This window comes from Marmota marmota, unplaced genomic scaffold (assembly GCF_001458135.2).
Source record: "Marmota marmota marmota unplaced genomic scaffold, marMar, whole genome shotgun sequence".
NCBI classification, from domain to species: domain Eukaryota; kingdom Metazoa; phylum Chordata; class Mammalia; order Rodentia; family Sciuridae; genus Marmota; species Marmota marmota.
Genome location: NW_025999998.1, coordinates 9,536,142 through 9,555,950, shown reverse-complemented (window position 1 = coordinate 9,555,950; position 19,809 = coordinate 9,536,142). Strand labels below are relative to the sequence as shown.

Here is a 19,809-nt window from a genome sequence, read left to right as displayed (position 1 = left end):
AATCTACATGAATGCAACGATCTACTATATATACATGTGTTCTCTCCAGAAACGGTTCCCACTCAACCTCTCCCCTCTCTTTCATTCACATTATTTCTCCTCCTCTCTCAATTTGCATAAGTCTAGGTACACACTCTACACAACATGTAAGAGAAAAATTTAGAGGCACAATCTATATTTATCTGTAACCATATTTTATATCACATACTGTCTAAAAAATAACCCTTGTAATATTTTTATCGGAAATAAAATCTAGCGGTGAAAAAATATATCTTGCTGACTTTATGGTACTTCATTTAACACATACAGTATAAAGGCCCATTTGGAAAAGTTCTTTCTGAAAAAGGGGTTATCTCATCAATCAAGCACTTCCTGTGTGTGTATTGTAAATAATAAATGTATGCCACATGTGTAGCTGGAAGAACGCTGGAAAAAACTCTATAGGCGTGTGGAGGAAATACAGCTAAAATAACTTCACCCAACCGAGTTCATTCCACTCAGCAAAATCTGGGCAAGCCAAATTCATCAATATTGATTTCAGGTTTCATCAGCAGGGATTTTTGAACAAGACTCTTTTCGTTACATTTTCCATTTGACATTTCTCATTAGACTCAAAGCTTTCACTGTGTATGAGTCTTTTCATGTAATTCAAAACCAAGTTCATCAAGAAACCTTCCCAACATAAAGGAACAGTAGACCCGTTTGCTGCTTGAAGAAGTAAATTTGTACGTTTTGACAGTCTTAATATGTCAATCCAGAATCCCTGCTTCTTCTTTATCCTATTTTTTTAGAGTAAATATATCGATTTCTCTCTCTCTATATATATATATATATATTTATAATATATATATTTATATATTACTGTATATATACAATATATAATGTATAAATATATAGCTATATATAGAGATATTATATGTATACTCCATCACATAGAAAGGTCATGTCTCCTTGTCAGAGCAGTATTGGGGATCTCACCAGGTACATTTTGGAGGATGGTTCTGCTAACTTTTTTTTAAAATTGTTCTAATTAGTTATACATGACAGTAGAATGCATTTAACACATCATACATAAATCGAGTATAACTTCTCATTCTCCTGGTTGTACACAATGTACAATCATACTACCCGTGTAATCATATATGTATATAGGGTAATGATGGCTGATTCATTCCACTATCTTTCCTACCCACAAACCCCCTCTCCTCCCTTCACTCCCCTCTGCCTAATCCAAAGTACTTATATTTTTCCCTGCTTTATTGTGAATTAGCATCCACATATTAGAGAAAATATCTGGCCTTTGGTTTTTTGAGATTGACTTATTTTGCTTAGCATGATATTCTCTAACTCCATCCATTTGCCTGCCAATGTCATAATTTCATTTTTCTCTAAGGCTAAGTAATATTCCATTGTGTATATGTACAATATTTTCTTTATCCATTCATCTGTTGAAGGGCATCTATGTTGGTTCCATAGTTTGGCTATTGTGAATTGAGCTGCTGTAAAATTAGTATCCCTGTGTCACTGTAGTATGCTGATTTTAAGTCCTCTAGGTTTGAACTGAGGAGTAGGATAGCTGGGTCAAATGGTGGTTCCATTCCAAGTTTTCTGAGGAATCTCCATGCTTTCCAGAGTGGTAGCACCAGTTTTCAGTCCCATCAGCAATATATGAGTGTACCTTTACCCCTACATTCTTGCTCACACTTATCATTGCTTGTATTCTTGATAATTGCCATTCTGACAGGAATGAGATGAAATCTCAGTGTAGTTTCAATTTGCATTTCTCCAAGTGTTAGAGATGTTGAACATTTTTTCATATATTCGTGGATTGATTGTATTTCTTCTGTGAAGTGTCTGTTCAGTTTCTTTCTTTTAGCTTTTTAATGGACCAGAATGCCCTAGGTAGTGCTTTTGAGTGAGGAACCTCATTCCCTCTCAATGACTGGGAACATCCAATCTGTTAATGGCTCTCCCATGTCCATGGATGAAGAACAAATCACAAAGAACTCTTATGTGTGGGGACGAGTGCAGAGCATCAGATTATGTGTGTTCATCTTCTTGTAAGTCTTCATTGCTGTTGGGCTTATACCCAGAATAAGTCTAACAGAAGAAACAGTGTGGTAAACCAAGAGACTTAACTCCTTAAAGTATATGAATATTTTAAAATGTGCATAATGTAACAGCAGCTTCTAGGTTCACAGCCCTTTACCCCCTTTGTGAATAGGTATGTTGAACACTGATCCTCCATGGATGTAAGGGCAGGCACTTAATTCAAACCAGGCCAACTAGATTCTTCTCCTGAAAATCTGGATGGTCAGGATCTTAGGGATCCTTGGAGCCAAGTTAGGAGTAAATTAGCTCCTTGTAGAGAACTGAACAGTTATAGAGAATCTAGGGATGTCTTAGTAGCTGTCTTTCTCAATAACTTTGTTTCCAATAAATTACTATTTTTCTTCTTAAATTAATTAGAATTTATTTCTGTTTCTTGCAACCAAGGCATCAATAGCAGATGCAAGACTATCAGAGATAAAAACACATACAAGATAACCAGTTTTTAATTTTAATGTGCATGTTGAGAATGCAAAGGATAGGGTGACTGGGAAATACTGATGAACTGAAAAAGTATGGTGTAGAACATAGAACTGGATCTAGTTCTTTTGTAGAACTGTGCCAGTAGTAATATTTTAAAGTTATCATTTGCTGAAATTTATGATTTACTTCATGTAAAGGAGAAAATTCAGCTCTGTAGTTCCTTGACATTCCTAAATCATTTTTAAAAAATTTGTTGCTGAAACACAAAAACATAAATATTATACACACTTTAACTAGTACCATGTGATATTTGGGTACATGTATACATTGTATAATGGTCACAGCAAGGTAAACATGCATTTATTTCTTCAATATTACAGATCATTCTGAATCAGCAATCGCAACTCTTCTGTTGGGTTGATTCCCTGCTCTGCATGCAGGTGGACCCAGTCCCTTCCTTTTGTTCAGGAAGCAGGAGGGGAGAGAAGTACAAGAACTAGGCTAACTCTTATGCAGCCATTAGGAAAATCTCGGTATGCTATCAAGGTTTTTGTTTTCCAAAAGTGAGTATCCATTTCCTTCACTTCTATTGTACTTGTTTATGAGATATGATTGTATGAAGTATTCTGATGTTAAGGCTTGCATCTTACTCTCCTGTTTCCCTGTGCCAAGTGGTTCTTGGCACACTGTGGGTATACATTGAGAATTTGTGGAACAAATGAATGTACATGAAAATACAAATCCTCGCACTTCAATTTATATATTACTAGAGGTACTGAAAGTTTTATGACAATGGAATTTATTTTTGTTGAATCAGAATTTAAATATATTAATGTCAGGTGTTACTTAAAAGAGTTTCATATGAACTATTTTTTTGTTAGAGATGATTATCTCCAACTTATACTGCTGAGAGTCTGAGTTGCCATGTAACAAATTTGCTTAAGCCATGGTTCAAGGGGAAAACACTTCTTAGTATAAACAATGGAACTTATCTGAATGTGATTGTAGACCTCAGGTTAGTGCTTGCATTTAAAGTAGGAAATTCAGAATAGCAAGGGAGGGAAGAGACTTATCCAGCAAGGGAATATTTCACAGGGATTTATTGATCAGTTAACAACCTATATCACAAGCCAGATGGGAAGAATACCAGTGTTCCTTTTATTTTTCATCTTATATATTTGTAGATATGCATGACATGTTTGATAAAATGTTTTAAATCTTAAAGCAGAATGAAAAAGCTTTTACATTAGATCATGTATATTTTTGACATGTAAAATAGAGCTGCCACCCTTAGTTTTACTTATCAGATTGGACTAGGACATCTTTTATCTAATATTGGATTCTTATTTATTGTATTTTCTTTCAGAATAAAAATAAATGTCTTAAGTGTGAAATAAAGGTTTCCCTTTGAATCTTTTATAAAAATTAAGGCACTATTCAAACATATACTACTTTTAAAATATATTAAAATTAATTTCACGCTTTTTAATAATAAGAGGTTTATTTGACTATAGTGGCTGATAAGTACCAGTGAAGGGGTATTTTGACAGGGCATTTTTAATTCCAATGTTATTCAATGAGTTAAAAATGGAAAGTTGTTTGGTTTTTTTTTTTTTTTTTTTTGATACCCTAAATGGAAATGTTGCCTATTTCCACAGAACTTTCAGAATGCACAATGTTTTCCCACCCCCATAGAAACATGAACTTTTTGGAGCACTTCTACACTTACTCCTTTTTATACAGTTAATTTTTTAAAGACTTCATGCCTAAAGTAATTAATGACCTCTTTTTGTGAAAGGATGAGACATACAAGGGTGATGGGGCCACACAACCTGCTGTGACCTGGAGATTGCTGTAACAACCCATTGAGAGCCAGTGTAGAGATGGACTTTGTTGCTTTTGAATGATGGTAAGTACAAGGTTCATAGATCCCTGGGCAGAGTTTGGATAACCTTCCATACTCCTGTGCTAAAACTCAAATTAAGATAAAAGAGTGACCTTTGCAAGAATCATTTTTATCATCTGCAAATTGAATAATTGTGTTAGTTTCCTTGTGATTACCACAATGAGGATATGCCGTAAACTGGGCAGCTAAATAACAGAAATTAATCCTCATAGTGCCAGAGACTGGAAGTTGAAATCAAGGTGTCAGTAAGAGAATATTTCATATTTTTCTCTTTGTTCCTGATGTCACAGACATCTGCCTCCCCTGTCATGTGGCATTCTCCCCTTTTTCTCCACATTGTCTTAGTATAGACATATTAATCAGATTAAGGGCTTACCCTTCTCCAGCATGACCTCATCTTAACTCATCACATCTGCAAGTAAGGTCTCACTTTGAGATATTGGGGATTAGGATAACTTTTTTTGAGAAATATATTTCAATCCACAACAGTAATTGTTTGAAATAATTATTTTAAAGAGGAATGCCTCTATTATTATTTTTCCAACTATGGAAGGAGACTTGCTTGATTTATGCCCTGGAGTCTAGGAGAAATATTTCCCTCTGATGTACTCTGGAAGTTTCCCATTGGGAGAGAGGAGTTTGCTAATGTACTACATGTACCTGCCCCAAGTTAAACCCATCCTCTGGAGTCCTAAACATTGGCATTGTACAGAGCATTATAAGACATTCAGTCCTGGTTTTTTTATTCTTATTGCTAGGTTCTGAGTCTCTTATCAGGCAAGAATTTATGAGGTGCTTAGTTATCATGCACAGGAAAGCTGGGATGCTATCCTTGATATGGTGGTGAGAGGGGTAGACCCTTTCATATCTACCCTCTCTGCACAACTTGAGGCACATCCATAATCCTAGCAAAAGAATTAGCCAACGAGTTTCATAGTAATTTAGGCAAATGAGTCCTCTTCCCTCCCTGACCTGCTGAATCAGAATCTTGGAGGTAGGAATCCAGACTGTGAACAAGCTTTCCAGGTGACTCTTTCTGCTAAGTAAGGTTTGACAACCTGTTTATTAAGAACTTCATGGAGCATAATTGGAAAACCTCTGACCTAGTCCATATTTGAAGATGAAGAAATGGAGAGCCAGACAGAGAAAGCTAGTTGGGCAGAAAAGGCTGGCTAAGAGCAGAGCCTGTCTCTGCCATGCACTCCAGCTCCTGGCATTCCTCTGGCCTCCAACCTCTTTGCAAGGTCAATGCCAGAGGCAGCTCTGTATTTTGTAGCAGAGTTGGGGAGAAAGTGTATCTTTGAACTCTTCCAGAATGTTTCCCTCACATTACATTTAAATTAAAGGTATTTATTTTTTTTATTTTGAGGGTGAAAAATAAATCCATTACTCATGTTTTCACCTAATAGAACAGCATATTCCCAGGGGTCAGCATTTAGACAACTTGTAAAAAATGGATCTCCAAAAGCTAATGGTTTTGATGGGGGAGGTAAGGATTTGGGTTCTAAGTTTTTTTTTTTCTTTTAACTAATGGCTCAATAACAGGACTTACTTAAGTCATTTGGGACTAAAAGGAATTTCCAATGATGAAGGAGTATCTTAATAAGAAATGAGTGGGATAGTGCTGTAACCCTGAAATCTTGGCGCTTTTAGCCTCGTAAACCTGCCGAAGTTCATGAAAACAGCCTTTGTGCCTTGTCTGGCTCCACGTGTGAGAAGGATTCCAGATTTCTCATGAACCCTAGTGGCTGGGGTGATGGATCCCATCGTGTGAGGTGACACACACCAGGTCTTGGAACTGCCTGTAAGTGAATTTTCCCCTTAATGTTCAGTGTTGAATCCTGAGCAGGCAAAGTGAAGGTAACTTTTCCTCCCCACCATGAATTGGATGGTTGGTAAAGGCACGCCGGGAAGTTGCAGTGGATTAGAGTAGGGGGAGCTCATTTCCATTAAATGTGGGTACAACTTAAGTTTGTAGGAGAAGGTAGAAGTATGACAGGGGCCTCAAACCTCATCATTTTAAACGTATGGGATCCTCACTCCTCAAATCTTACTGGGCTGTGTTCACAAGCCCTACTCAATTAGCTAATGTTCTCATGCTGGGTTTATTCTTCAAGTCAGTGTCTGGGTTGCTAGTCCCATTTACATCCTTGCCTTGTAAAGAAGTGGCCCCAGGCTCTCCCGAGAGAGGTCAATTCTTTTGAGGTTCAGAATTGTACTCAGACTTGGAAACTACTATCTTGTGTCTAAAGAAGCTGCTACCATCATGGGGTACAGGTAGAGCTGGGGAGAAAAGTTGCCTTTTTGACTTACAGAGACTGTACCTTCCTCTCTGATATGGATGCAGCTGTGCTCTTCTGACAAGAAGTACTGCCTGGCACCTTCCCCAGGGCGGATGCCCAACTTGATGGCCCAATTGTGACAAAGGGAAATACAGCTGCTGCATATCTTGGAATGCTCATGCCAGCGGGTGAGTGCCGGCTTCTTTATGGAAGATTTCTAATTGCATACAGTGCCAGCTGCAGAGTTTCTGGGGCCCAGTAAGAATGAAAATGTAAGACTCCTTGTTTAAAACCTGGAAAAAAAATTTTCACGGAGAGAATTAAAATATAAATCTCTTCCCTTTTTTCCATAGTCTTTCTCTCAACTTGTCATATACTTTTAAATTTGCTGTTTAATGTCACTTTAAATAAAAATTATAAATTTAAACTACTACCATATATATATTTTACTATTTATATTATACAATGATAGTTTTAAGTGTAATTTAATAAGATGTAACTCATACTGGGAATCTTTGAAATCATGATTTCAGAGCTCATGCTGACATATACATTTTGCTCTTACCAGAGAGTAGAATCACTGTACAAAACTAACTCAATTGTTTTTGCTTCACTTTTTGATCCACCCACATTGTGCCAAATTTCCCACTTTGGCTCCCTGAAGGATAAGAAAGAACTGAAAAGAAAAGAAACTACTAGTTTTCCTGTTTACTTTCTTTTCCATCATTCATGGTTGGTGAACACAGGAAAATAACAGAAGAAGAAAAAAATACAATGGGGTTCCTGAGTAGTTCTTGTTTCTCAGAATATTGTTGTATTCCTTCTGTGTTTGAAGAAAGTTCGGGCCAGAATGGAGAACTGTCATTGCCCTGCTTACTCAGCCATAGATGTAGCACACTTACTAAATGCATGTTGACTCTTCCTGAATGTCCATACTTTGCAGGTCCTCCAGACATGTGCTCATGGGAATGCAAATGCATTTTTTTGTGAATTGGAAGGTACATGTACTGCCCATATCTGCTCCATGCTTTTTGGATTGCATTTATAAAATACAAGTTCAAAGGTAAAATTACAGAATTTCAAGGTGGCAAAACCAGAGCATTAAACTAAGTGTGGGACCCTGCTGAGCACAGGGACTTGTGCAACTGCACTGGTCACACACCTATGAAGCCAGCGTCAGTGGGAAAGTGTAACACGAAGTGTTTGGCAAGCATGAAGTAAAGACCATAGACTTTAGGAAAGCTTAAGTGATATTGATGGAGAATTTAGACTAAGATATATCCTGGTTCATGTGACATTCAGGTCTCAGTCAGATGTCATCTCTCCACAATAATGGGGTTATTCCTAACTATCATTCTAGAGAATTCTCCCCTCATAACTCTTTACTGCAGCATGGTTTTCAAACTTCAGCATGCACCAGATTGCTGGGTCCCACCCCTAAGTATCTGATGCAAAAAGGGTTGCGTGAGGCCTGGGAATTTGCTTTTCTGCATGTTCCCACATGATGCTCCTTCTGTGGATTCAGGGTCCACTGCTCTATTTCTTCACCCTGCTTTATTTTTATTACAGAATTTATCTTAAATTGTTCTCATATTTACTTATTTTACTATTGTCTTTTTACCCCAAGAAATTGGTTGTGAGACCAAGAATTTAGTAAGCTATAGTCACTACTGTGTGTCTAGGATGTGAAATGTGCCTAACTTATAATAGGTATTCAATAAATACTTATTGATTTAACAAATAAATACAGGACTGGGAAATTCAGTAGGTGAGTAGTAACTAGATGGTGGTGATTGGGGTGGGTTTGGGCCACAGAAACACTTGTACCTGTGCCCAGATAGGAGGTATTACTGGTCAAATTTGCTTCTAGACAAATAAAATGCAAAGTTGCAAATCTTATGGGCAGGGAGCACTAATCGTGAAACATGATGTTAGGAAACCAACTGGATAATTCAAATGATGGGGATTGAGGGGGTTCATAATTTCCTTTCAGGCTTAGGCACTTGACCAGCCAAACAAGGGTCTCTTGTGCATGTTTGGATTCTGGAGACTCAAGATCTTTTCACATGAGACATCTCTGCAGGTTAACCAAAAGCAAATGTTCAACTAGACCATGCAGAGCAAACTCCTGAGCAATATAGCCTTGGTCTTCTTGAATTGAGCTGGGCATGGTAATCCTCCACGATCATACCTTGGGGAGTGGCCTTGGACTACCAGTCCCTAGACATGCCACTCCCCCAAGGTATGATCGTGGAGGTTAGACATGAATTGGCGTGAACATGCCTTATATACAAAGATATGAAAAATTGTGTTCTATATGTGTAATAAGAATTGTAAAGCATTCTGCTGTTGTGTATTTTTTAAAAAATCAATTAAAAAAGAAAAAGACACAGTCTTCTGTTTGTCTTCAGATGAGCTTTCCTCTGAGGTTATCTGTGTCCTAATCTCTTCTGGGTAGGACATTGGTCATATTTAGGGTCCACCCCAATAACCTCATTTAGCCTTAAGCTCCTCTTTAAAGATCCTGTCTTCATATACAGTCACATTCTGAGGTACTTGGTGTCTGGTATACAAAGGTACAAATTAGAGGTAGGGGACATAATTCAGTCTAAAACAGATAGAAATCAGGAAAGCTGTATTTCCAGCATTCTCTCCAGGTGATGTTGATGCAGCCAGGTTGAGAGTCAGTGTTTGGTAATTGCTGAAAACACCTGCTGGCTCTGTAGCCTTGTCCACTGGCACAACCCTCAGTTTTCTACTTTGCAAATGAGAGCTTCTTTGCCAGCCCAGCTGACTTTCAACAGGATTGTAACAAATATGCTCCGGAAGGAATCGGTAACCCAATTCTTGCTGCCTGCAAATATAATCTGGGTTTGTTTATGGCTGGACTTCTGGGTATCAACTCAGAGAAATTTCTTTTCAGTAAACTATGTTCTCAGAAGCAGAGTAGGTTTGCTTTTTGCAGAAAAACGTGAATCTGAAGACAGGTTGTGAGTGAGGCTTAGCATGCTGGATAATGGATCATATGTAGACCTAATTGCCTGTAATTTATCTTCTGTGGCCACAGTTTGGTCTGTTCTCCAAGAATACTCATTAAATCTTAAACCTCAGGATATGCCTCCTTGTCCCCCAAGGAGCAGCACAACACTAACAAGCATTTGCCTGAAAAGCTGGTCTTCAGCATGCATTTCCCTCAAATAAAACCTTCCTTTCTGCCACTGTCAAAATTGTCCATATGAATGCAAATAACTCATCTATAGTGGAAACCATTCCCTCTGCGTGTGCATTTTTTGGGATGGGGAATATGGGGGTGAGGTGCAGTAGGATTAGCCTCCCTTCATTTGTCTAAAAGACTCTAAGAGCACACTCCACTTGCCATTTCTTGAGTTTATGAAGCAGTAAATCTCCTAAGTAGAGATAATATTTTCCTTTGAACTTTTTTTTTTAATTTGGTGTGGAACAGGAGTCATTTTTAAATTGTGCCTTCTATGTCCCAGAAAAGTAAAAATGATTTATTTTTCTTAATCATTCCTGCCATATTGACAGCAGCAGCACCAATACCACAATTTAAATATATAATTTACTATTTGTGTGGGATGTTAAGATTCAGCTGTCCCCAGTTTTAATTTTTGACCAAAAGGAGGCCTAGTCACAAGGCCTATCTCATCCTTGTAGAGGGTTGGGGAATGTGTGGAAGGGTCCATTACCACTAATGTCTGGGAGCATTCCTTGAATGTAATGAGAGGAGGCAGAGAAGTGAGACATCCTATTATGTTCAGAACAGTTTCACACAATGAAGACTGATGCACCAAAGATGCTTTTAACAGGCCTGTTGCGAGGCCCTGATGGATATCAATGAGCTTTTGTAACAGCAAAGATGAAATGGAAATTGATGTGGTGCCTCCCCCCAATCCCTCTGCAGACAGGCTGAGTGGAAAGGCTGGCCTGCTGGTCCCACTTGACTTATTCAGGAGGAGAGTGGGAGCAGGAGCAGCTAGCAGGCCCTGGCTGCACCTCCCAAAGCAGACCCTCCTGGGTCTGCATTTTGTACAGAACCAGCGAGCACAAGGCAGAGCCTAGAGTTTTAATTCCAGAGAAAGGTGGGGCCACCAGGGAAGTATTATTACCATTCAGGGAGAGATGTGGCACCGTGAAGGCAAGTCAGAGGGGCAGGCAGCTGAGTGTAAGATGGAGTGAGGGACAAAAGTTTCAGAACTTAACTTTGAAAGACAGATTTTATGTTGACAAAGATGCATGGATAGAATAGAGAAATATCTTCCTTATTTCTTGAACTTCATCTTATATAAATTAGTATAAATACTTTCTTCAATTCTTCATCATCATTTTCAAGGGATAGGTCTCCTGTTTGATTCTTTTTTTTTGTACTGGGGGTTGAATCCAGTAATACTTTATTACTGAGTGACGTCCCCAGTCCTTTTTTACTTTTTATTGTGAGACAGGGTCTCACTAAGCTGCTGAGGCTGGCCTCAAACTTGCCATCCTCTCCTGCATTAGTCTATTGAGTCACTAGGATTACAGGCATGCGTCACCATTAACATTCCATTAACATTAACATTCCATTCTTAAAAAACTTAATTTCTCCTGCAGTGAGTACATTTTTACCTTTAAAACAAAATCCTAAAATGTATAGTTTACTTCTTCACAATGTTACCATTGGCCAAATTGTTACTAAGTAAAGGGCTTTTTTTTTCCACATTCACTTTTATTTATTAAAATTATTAAATGTGAATATTGAGCCGGTCACGGTGGTGTACACCTGGTAAACCCAGCAGCTGGGGAGGTGGAGGCAGGAGGACCACAGGTTCTTCAAAGCCAGCCTCAGCAAAGGTGAGATGCTAAGCAATTCAGTGAGACCCTGTCTCTAAATAAAATACAAAATAGGGCTGGGGATGTAGCTCAGTGGTCAATTGCCCCTGAATTCAACCCCTGGTACCCGGTACCCCCACCCCCCAAAAAGTAAATATTGAAAGCAATAATTGTTTTTGCAAGCATCTTATATTCATTAATCACATGATACCCCAAATTAATTTTGATTTAGTTTTTGAAAAGAATCCTTCGAAAAGAGGACTTAAATAAGATTATTTCTCACATAATAAAAATATTTGTATTATTTCTAAAATTTGACATTACGAATATCCCATTTTTGTACTAAAGGCAAGCAGTTAGTGACATGCATCACTAACCATGGAAATAGGTATTATAGTTTACAATGTACTTGAGGAATGTAGAAATCCAAATTTGATTGGATTTGACTGTCAGGAACTTCTGGCTTGTATACATAGCACAGACTCCTCAAATATTGATTTTTTTTCTTTAGGAAGAAAGAAAAGTATATTCAAATCTTTCTCTTGACCACCAAAGAAGTAGATAAATTATTCAGTTTCACAAATATTTCTAATGAACCTGTGTATTTCAAGTTCTCTCTTAGATACATGGGAACTGCCAAGATTAATAGGATATATTGTTATTCACTACCTGTTAGGGGTTGGGAACATGAACTGACATGCTGAAATTGAAGGCAGGCTGTAACCAAAACAATAGACATGTGGGGAGAGATGAGATACAATAGGGTACACGGTTATGCCACCAGTATTGTTGAGCACTTGCTAAATCCGGGTAAGTCTCAAATATTGGATCCCATATGCTAGGGTGTAAAATGAGGGTAGAAAGATTCTTTGATCATTTGTTCCATGTTCTGTAAGATTCCCAGTGAGGACACTTTATTTACTAGTTTAGTTAAGGTCTTCTGTTTGTCTTCAGATGAGCTTTCCTCTGAGGTTATCTGTGTCCTAATCTCTTCTGGGTCGGACATTGGTNTATATATATATATATATATATATATATATATATATATATATATATATGTATTTATGTGTATGTATGTATATAGTGTGTACATAGATAGATAGATATTTAAAATGTGAATATGTTATTAGGTCATGTTGTTAATGAAACTGAAAAGTTCCATGGTGGCATCTGCAAGGTGGAGGGCCTGAGAACTGGGTAGTAGCTTGGCTCACTCTAAGAAACTAGGCCCATAGCCAACTGGATCGTGCCTGACTGCCACCCGGAGGGTAAGTCTTCCCTACTCACTTTGCTCATTTACACGTGAATCACTGGAAATACTCTGACAGACACACCCAGAAGTCATGATTTACCAAATTTCTAGGCTTTTTTTCAATCTAGCCAGGTTGATAGCCAAAATTAATTATCACACTTATTATCACACTTACCATTTCATGAATCATGAGGCAACAAATATTTTTCTTATTGTTAGAAGTATTAAATTACAAATTAACATTAAAAATTACATTTTATCAAATAGCCCAATCAATAAATGGGCCAAGGAACTAAATTCTGAAAATGATATATAATCAATCAACAAATATATGAAAAAATGTTTAAAATCTCTAGCAATTAGAGAAATGCAAATCAAAACTACTCTAACATTTCATCTAACTCTAGTCAGAATGGCAGCTATTAATAACACAAACAAAAAGTTTTGGTGAGGATGTGGGGAAAAAGGCACACTCATACACTGCTGGTGGTACTGCAAATTGGTGCAACCAATATGGAAAGCAGTATGGAGATTCCTTGGAAATCTGGGAAAGGAACCACCATTTGACCCAGCTCTCTCTTCCTCAGTCTGTACCCAAAGGACTTAAAAACAGCATACCACAGGGACACAGCCACATCAATGTTTATAGCAGCACAATTCACAATAGCTAAACTGTGGAACCAACCTTGATGCCCCTCGGTAGATAAATAGATAAAGAAAATGTGATATATATACACACACACACACACACACATACAATAGAACATTACTCAGCAGTAAAAGAGAATAAAAAAGAGAATAAAATCATGGCCTTTGCAGGTAAATGGATGGAGTTGGAGAATATAATGCTAAGTGAAGTTAGCCAATCTCAAATAACCAAATGCTGAATATTTTCTCTGATATAAGTATGATGATTAATAGTGGGGTTGGGAGGGGGAACATGGGAGGATTAGACAAACACTAGATAGGGTAGAGGGGTAGGAGGGAAAGGGAGGGGGCATGGAGGTAAAAAAGATGGTGGAATGAGATGGACATCATTACCCTAAGTACATGTATGAAGACACCAATGGTGTGAATATATTTTATATACAATCAGAGATAAGAAAAATTATGCTGTATATATGTAATATGAATTATAATGCATTCTGCTGTCATATATAACAAATTAGAATAAAGGAAACAAATTTTATAAGGCAAGCTCTTTTCCTCCTGTTGTGACTAGTTATCAAAAACCTGTAGAGTTTTGATCAGGAAGATACTATGATCATGTGGACATAGCTGTGGTGGGATTACTATTTCAGAGATTTTAGTGATGGCCTACCCTCTCCCCACTGCCCCCAATGGATGAGCCATGGAAGACAGGTCACACATGGAGTGTAGCAAGAAAATATGAATGGGGACAACAAATTCTTTATTTCATAAACTTGATTTATTAGCAATTTGCTAGTTGACTGAAAAAAAAACTTCTTGGCAAAAAGGGGCCAAGAAGTTGTGTCTGAGCTACAATAATTCAAAACCTTATGTAAGGGGGGAGAAAAGTAACTGGTGATGAAGAAGAGAGAGATGAGAACAGGGAAGGACCAAGAATGTGAGAAGAAGATACAGTGATACTAAAGGTGATTTCAATTCATGGCCACAAATAGGAGGGGATATCTAGGGAACCCATAGAGGCAGAACATGTGTTTTGGTAAGTTGATGGATATGGGGAAGAGTTTAAGAGGATTGGAAGATTTCAACACTGAGAGATTCAAATGCAAGTGATCCTATTGCCTGTGTTGCAACACAGGTGTAAGGGAATTTTGTAGAGGCAGAGGGTGTTGAATTGAGTTCTGCCTTGGACAGAGCGAGTAGGTCTGGAGCATCTGTCTGGAGAGATGTAGAGATGAATGTTGTGAATCTATGATGGAATCGAAGTCGATGAAGGGGGAGGAGCCAGCATATACAGAAAGTCGATATGTGACAGGCACTGTGCTAAATTCTTCACATACAAGTCTTCATTCACCTCACAGTCTCTGGGAAGGCCACGTCATTTGTCTGTGTGTACCCAGATCTGTTGCCTGGCCCTTATTTGCTCTGTTCTGCCTTGAAGGGGGCTTTCCCTTGCCAGGAATTTCCTAGGCTTCCTTGAAGATGTCCTCTGGCTAGGTTTGGGCTATTGGGAGGCATGGGAAATTAAAGTGTTAGAGAGAGAGAGATTTCTCTCCTTTCTGCTTACAGTTGCTTTCCCAGGAACAGTGGCTGTTTTATCTCTTCTGTAGCATCCTCTCCAAGTAAAGAGGAGGAATAATTACAATATATAGGCTAGATTTGGCTCCATCTGTATTTGAGAGAAAAACTTGACAAGTAGTGGTCTAAGCTAGATTTGTAAGGACTTGCTCTTTGAATAGCTTCCCCTACCTTCATTAGCTTTGAAGTCTCTTTAATGATCCAGTTATGTGTCTTGCTGCTCAGCCATCTCTGGCACATGGCTTCCACTCTCAAGCTTTCCTCAAGACAGAAAACAGCTGATGAAGCGGAGCTATCATATGTGTATTCTAGGATTAGGAAGGAGGAAAGTAGAATAAAGGATGATCCTGCTGACACCTCAGCTTATGTCTCATTGGCTGAGACATAATTGCGTGGTCACATGAAACTGAAACAGAGGTTTATAATGGTATTTTAGCTTGGCTATACTGTACTCAGCTATAAATTAGGGCTCTGTTAGTAAGAAAGAGGAGAACAGACATTAGACCACAAACAGAATCTCTGCTTCAGCTATGCGGTAAGTATTATCCTCATGTGAAAGATGAAAAATAGTTCTGGAGAGCTTCACAAGGCCTCACACGTGGTATGTTTCATTGCTGATATTTCATTCCATGCTTGTCTGACTCAGGATTCACAAGCTTTTCTCTCTCCTAGGTGAAGGGCTGGAGAGATGGTGGAGTCCACCACATAGAGATATGAGAAAAAATGGCTGGAAGAACATAGAAATAAAAATCAGAGAGGCTCCAAGATAGAGAAATAAAGATCCAAAGGGGCGAGAGAAAGCCTCAAGTTTAAGGTGAAAGATGGATAGCCATTTAGGGGAAAACAGAGGAAAGAGTTGATGAGAAAGAAAGAAACCTGAGAAACTAAGACCTACAGCAACCAAGAAGGAGCAGACAGGTGGAAGTTCCACCAGGGGGAACAGTGACCTTGAGGGAGGGAATGTGGACCAGCTCTGTCATTTGCTGATATTGTGACCTTGGATAGTTTTTCCATGGCCTGGACTTTATTGAAGTCCTTTCCTGATAGACAGAAGACATGCTTGCTGGAGACTGGCAGAATGGCAGTTTATTTTCAAATATGATACAGGAAGTATTGGTGGGACTTTTCCATGGTTAATGTACCCCAGATTAGAAACACCACTTGATAAAGTCTTGCTCTTTGAATAGCTTCCACTACCTTCAGTGTGGCTTAGGAATATGAGTTGTAGTTTATGGTGCATGTCTTAATTCTGAACCAATATTTATACCTCTATTTACAAAACAAGTGTGGATAGCCAAAGGCATGGAGAGGTCAAGTCCCTGCCTCCTTAAATCTTCTGCAGGGGTAGAGGAGCTCTGATCCAGCAGAACATATTATACTCGATCCTACCCTGGGTCCCTGACACTACATAACTTTGGCTCTCCACTGTTTCCCTGCTTTCCACTCTTCAGGGAAGCCTTTGCCTATGAACTTGACTTGTGGGTCCCTTTCTATTCCTTAGGAGAAGGTGTCTTTATTGGCCTTCTCTGTGATATTGTGCAGTGCTCTGCACATTTATAGCTTGCATAAATATTGAACAATAATAAATAACTACAAGGGAGGAAGAATATTATAGGCTGGGGAGAGTGAAAGATGCTGAACTCATCATACGAGGGCCAATCTCAGGCCTCTTGGCTATCTCCTTCAAAGAGATTTGTTTGCCAGCTGTGTTGAGAAATATACTTTCCATATGATGAGCCCAGAGAAGCAGCCAGTTTCCCTATAGAATGCTTTTGGAGCATCCCCAAGAGGACCCGCTGAATGGTTAATGGTGTTTCAGAGAGGATAACCCCGCACGCCTCCTTGGCAACTGGGTTAGAGGAAAGCCCTGGGGATGATGGCTGTAGCAAGACGATGAAATTAGAGGAATGGGATGGATTCTTTTTATTTCACTTTATTTTCTGATTCCATGTGCAAACAGGGCAGCTTTCCAAACATTTTATGGATGCATCGTCGGCTGAGAAGTTCACTTGTTTTTCACTTCACAATGATTTTGGCTCAAGGAGGGCATTTCTTATTTAACACGTAATCCAGGTTCAGTGTGTCAATCAGATGCTATCTCCTCCATCTTAAGAACTGTTTTTTCTGTTTGGTTTACAAACTAGTTAAGAGACAACTATATTCTTAAATTTGAAGCATAGTAAAATATTGAGTAAATGTTTACAGACCTGGGAGATTGAAGAAACTATAATTAAAAAGGCAATATGCAAACCAGTTGGGCTCACATCTTTTGAAGTTCTGCCTGGCTGCCACCCAACCCAGAAATAGGTATTTAGTAAATAAAACTAATGCCTCTTTTATAGCATGATCAATATCTTTTTGTTGTACTGAAAATGTTTCCATCATTTTGAATAGATTGGTTTTATTTACTCAGAATGTCAAATATTATACATCTTGGAATGGGAATGAGGTTCTACCTCAAATGTTGAATAAACAAGAATCAGTACTTGTCTTTTCCATGTGTTCCATACATCTCAGTAGACCCTTGTGATCCCTTCCCACTGGGGTTAAAGAGAAGGTGGAAAGTAAACTGGACAGAGGTTAAGAGCAGAAGATAGGTGGATAGAAATGATGGTTTTGAGAACAGCAACTTGATGATAGTCTTTTCAGACATCAGGGCTTTGGAAACATTAACGTGTATTTGGCTTCCTGGTGGTAGCTGGTAGCAGCTAGCCCTGCAACTGTGCTAAGAGAGATACTTTTTTTTCTAGAGACCTAGAAGTGTTGGCAACCAAAAATTTGGAGGTCAGATTTTTGAATTAGAGCTTTTTCCTCATGAAATGACATAAGATCAAAAATTTTCTAGCATATCTTTCAATAGTACCTCCCCCAAAAGACTTCTAAGCAGGAAACTCTAGGACTCTTTTCCTAGCATAGAAAAACCATGTCAAGAAGTAGACTAGGAAGGTATGGAAGGGGCCTTCACATCTTTTACCCATAAAAGAATATGATTATTCTTAAGCATTTGCTGTCTCAAAAATTTGAAAGAATTTTACAGAAAAGAAAAATCCATATTAGAAAGATCCTTTCTGATTCCCTTAACTTACAGTTAGTCTCTCCTATTATCTACAATTTGTTGATTTTCTTCATGGCACTTCTTGAAACTTGTCATTATCTTATTTCTTCATTTAAATTTTTGGATCTGTTTCTCCTTCAGGAGAGTAGGGATCATGTTTCTCTAATTCACTTTGTATCCTTAGCCCTGAATATATTACCAGATACACAGCAAACGCTCTGCAAAGAACGGTGAACAGGGTTGGCCCGAAACCAGTATGGTGGTGCTGCTTTGAATGTACAGTGAAGATTTCTGCCCCAGAGTTATTAGCTGCTGCTAATTCCATTACCCATCCTGCCTGTTGAAGTATAAGATTCCCACAATGGCTTATGTGGGGAACCAGGTAAGAAAATATCAGTATGTTGAGAGCCACAGCTGAAGGGGCCCCAGCAAACTTCCAGCTGCCAGCAAACTTCCAGCTGCCAGCTGATGATTGGCTCACAGCGGCCCCAGCAAACTTCTAACTGCCAACTGATTGGCTCCTCTGTGGTGATGCTCATTGGGCTGTTTCCCCGCCCTTTCAGACCACGGAGCTGCTTATTGGGGGACTCTTTTTGGCTCCGCCCACGTGACCCAGCCAATTGGCCTCACGAGCAGGAGGAGTGGGGGAGGTGGAGAGGCTTGTGGGAAGCCGGTGGTGGCAGTTGGGCCCTGAAGGTTTTTCCTGAGGAGCTGTGTGGTGTGGTGTGTGTGTTCTAAAAATAAAGTTTGTTTCTTTTGACAAGTGGCTCCTGAATTGTGCCCAGATATGTCCTATAAAGAACGGATCTTTTCTGTCCCAGATTAGATTTTGTATAGTGGAAAGCAAAGAGACAACAGTAGAGGAAGGGGAAATCCTACCAGCATCTTCAAGGGATACTATAGCATTAACTATATACTGACTATCGGAAAATAAATTAAATACAGAATCTTTAAACATCACAAAAGCTTGTAATACTGCATTAAGCTCTACCTTTTGAGCTGATTGTTTGGGTACTAAAAATGTAAAAGTTTGATCAGGGGTAACTACTGCTGCTGTACCATTATTTGACCCATCAGTGAATATATTTGGAGCATTCATGATAGGTGTTTTTCTTGTCATTTTTGGAAAAATTACAGGATGCAATGACCAAAAAGACAATAAAGGATTAGATGGTAAGTGGTTATCAAATGAAACATTAGATTTGCACATGATTATTGCCCAAGTATTTAACTCATTAGCTAACTCATCAATTTGATTCATAGTATATGGAGTAATAATTTTATTGGGAGAAATTCCAAACACTCCCTTTGCTGCTTTTATTCCTTTGAGTATTAATTGTCCTACAGCCTCAGGATACCTAGTAAGAATAGTGTTAGGAGAATAAGATAAATGTATCCATAATAATGGACCTTCTTGCCAAAATACTCCTGTAGGAATATTTTTTGTTGGTAGTACAATAAATAATAAAGGCAAACTTATATCAATTCTATCCAAATGCATATTTTCCATATATGTTTCAATGATTTTTAATGCCTTTCTTGCTTCAGGCGTTAACATTCGGGGTGAATTTGGATCTGATGGACCTTTTAGGATATCAAATAAAGGTCCCAACTCTCCTGTTGGTATACCTACAAAAGGCCTTATCCAATTTATGTCTCCTAATAACTTTTGAAAGTCGTTAAGTGATTTGAGTTGATCTACTCGTATTTGAATTTTTGGTGGACGGAC

The 19,809-nt window shown here is 38.5% G+C and overlaps 1 long non-coding RNA gene across 2 annotated transcripts; it reads left to right on the top strand.

Annotated features, from left to right (window-relative positions):
• Positions 1-1,780: 1,780 nt before the first annotated feature.
• LOC125617893 lies at positions 1,781-17,510 on the top strand. 2 transcript variants are annotated; one of them, XR_007349024.1, is made up of 7 exons: positions 1,781-2,060; positions 2,913-3,095; positions 4,331-4,441; positions 6,092-6,242; positions 6,786-6,908; positions 12,678-12,815; positions 15,698-17,510. It is a non-coding gene; the product is annotated as an uncharacterized LOC125617893 (long non-coding RNA). The 2 variants fall into 2 exon arrangements; XR_007349023.1 differs by lacking the exons at positions 12,678-12,815; positions 15,698-17,510 and having other exon boundaries at positions 6,754-7,159.
• Positions 17,511-19,809: the final 2,299 nt, after the last annotated feature.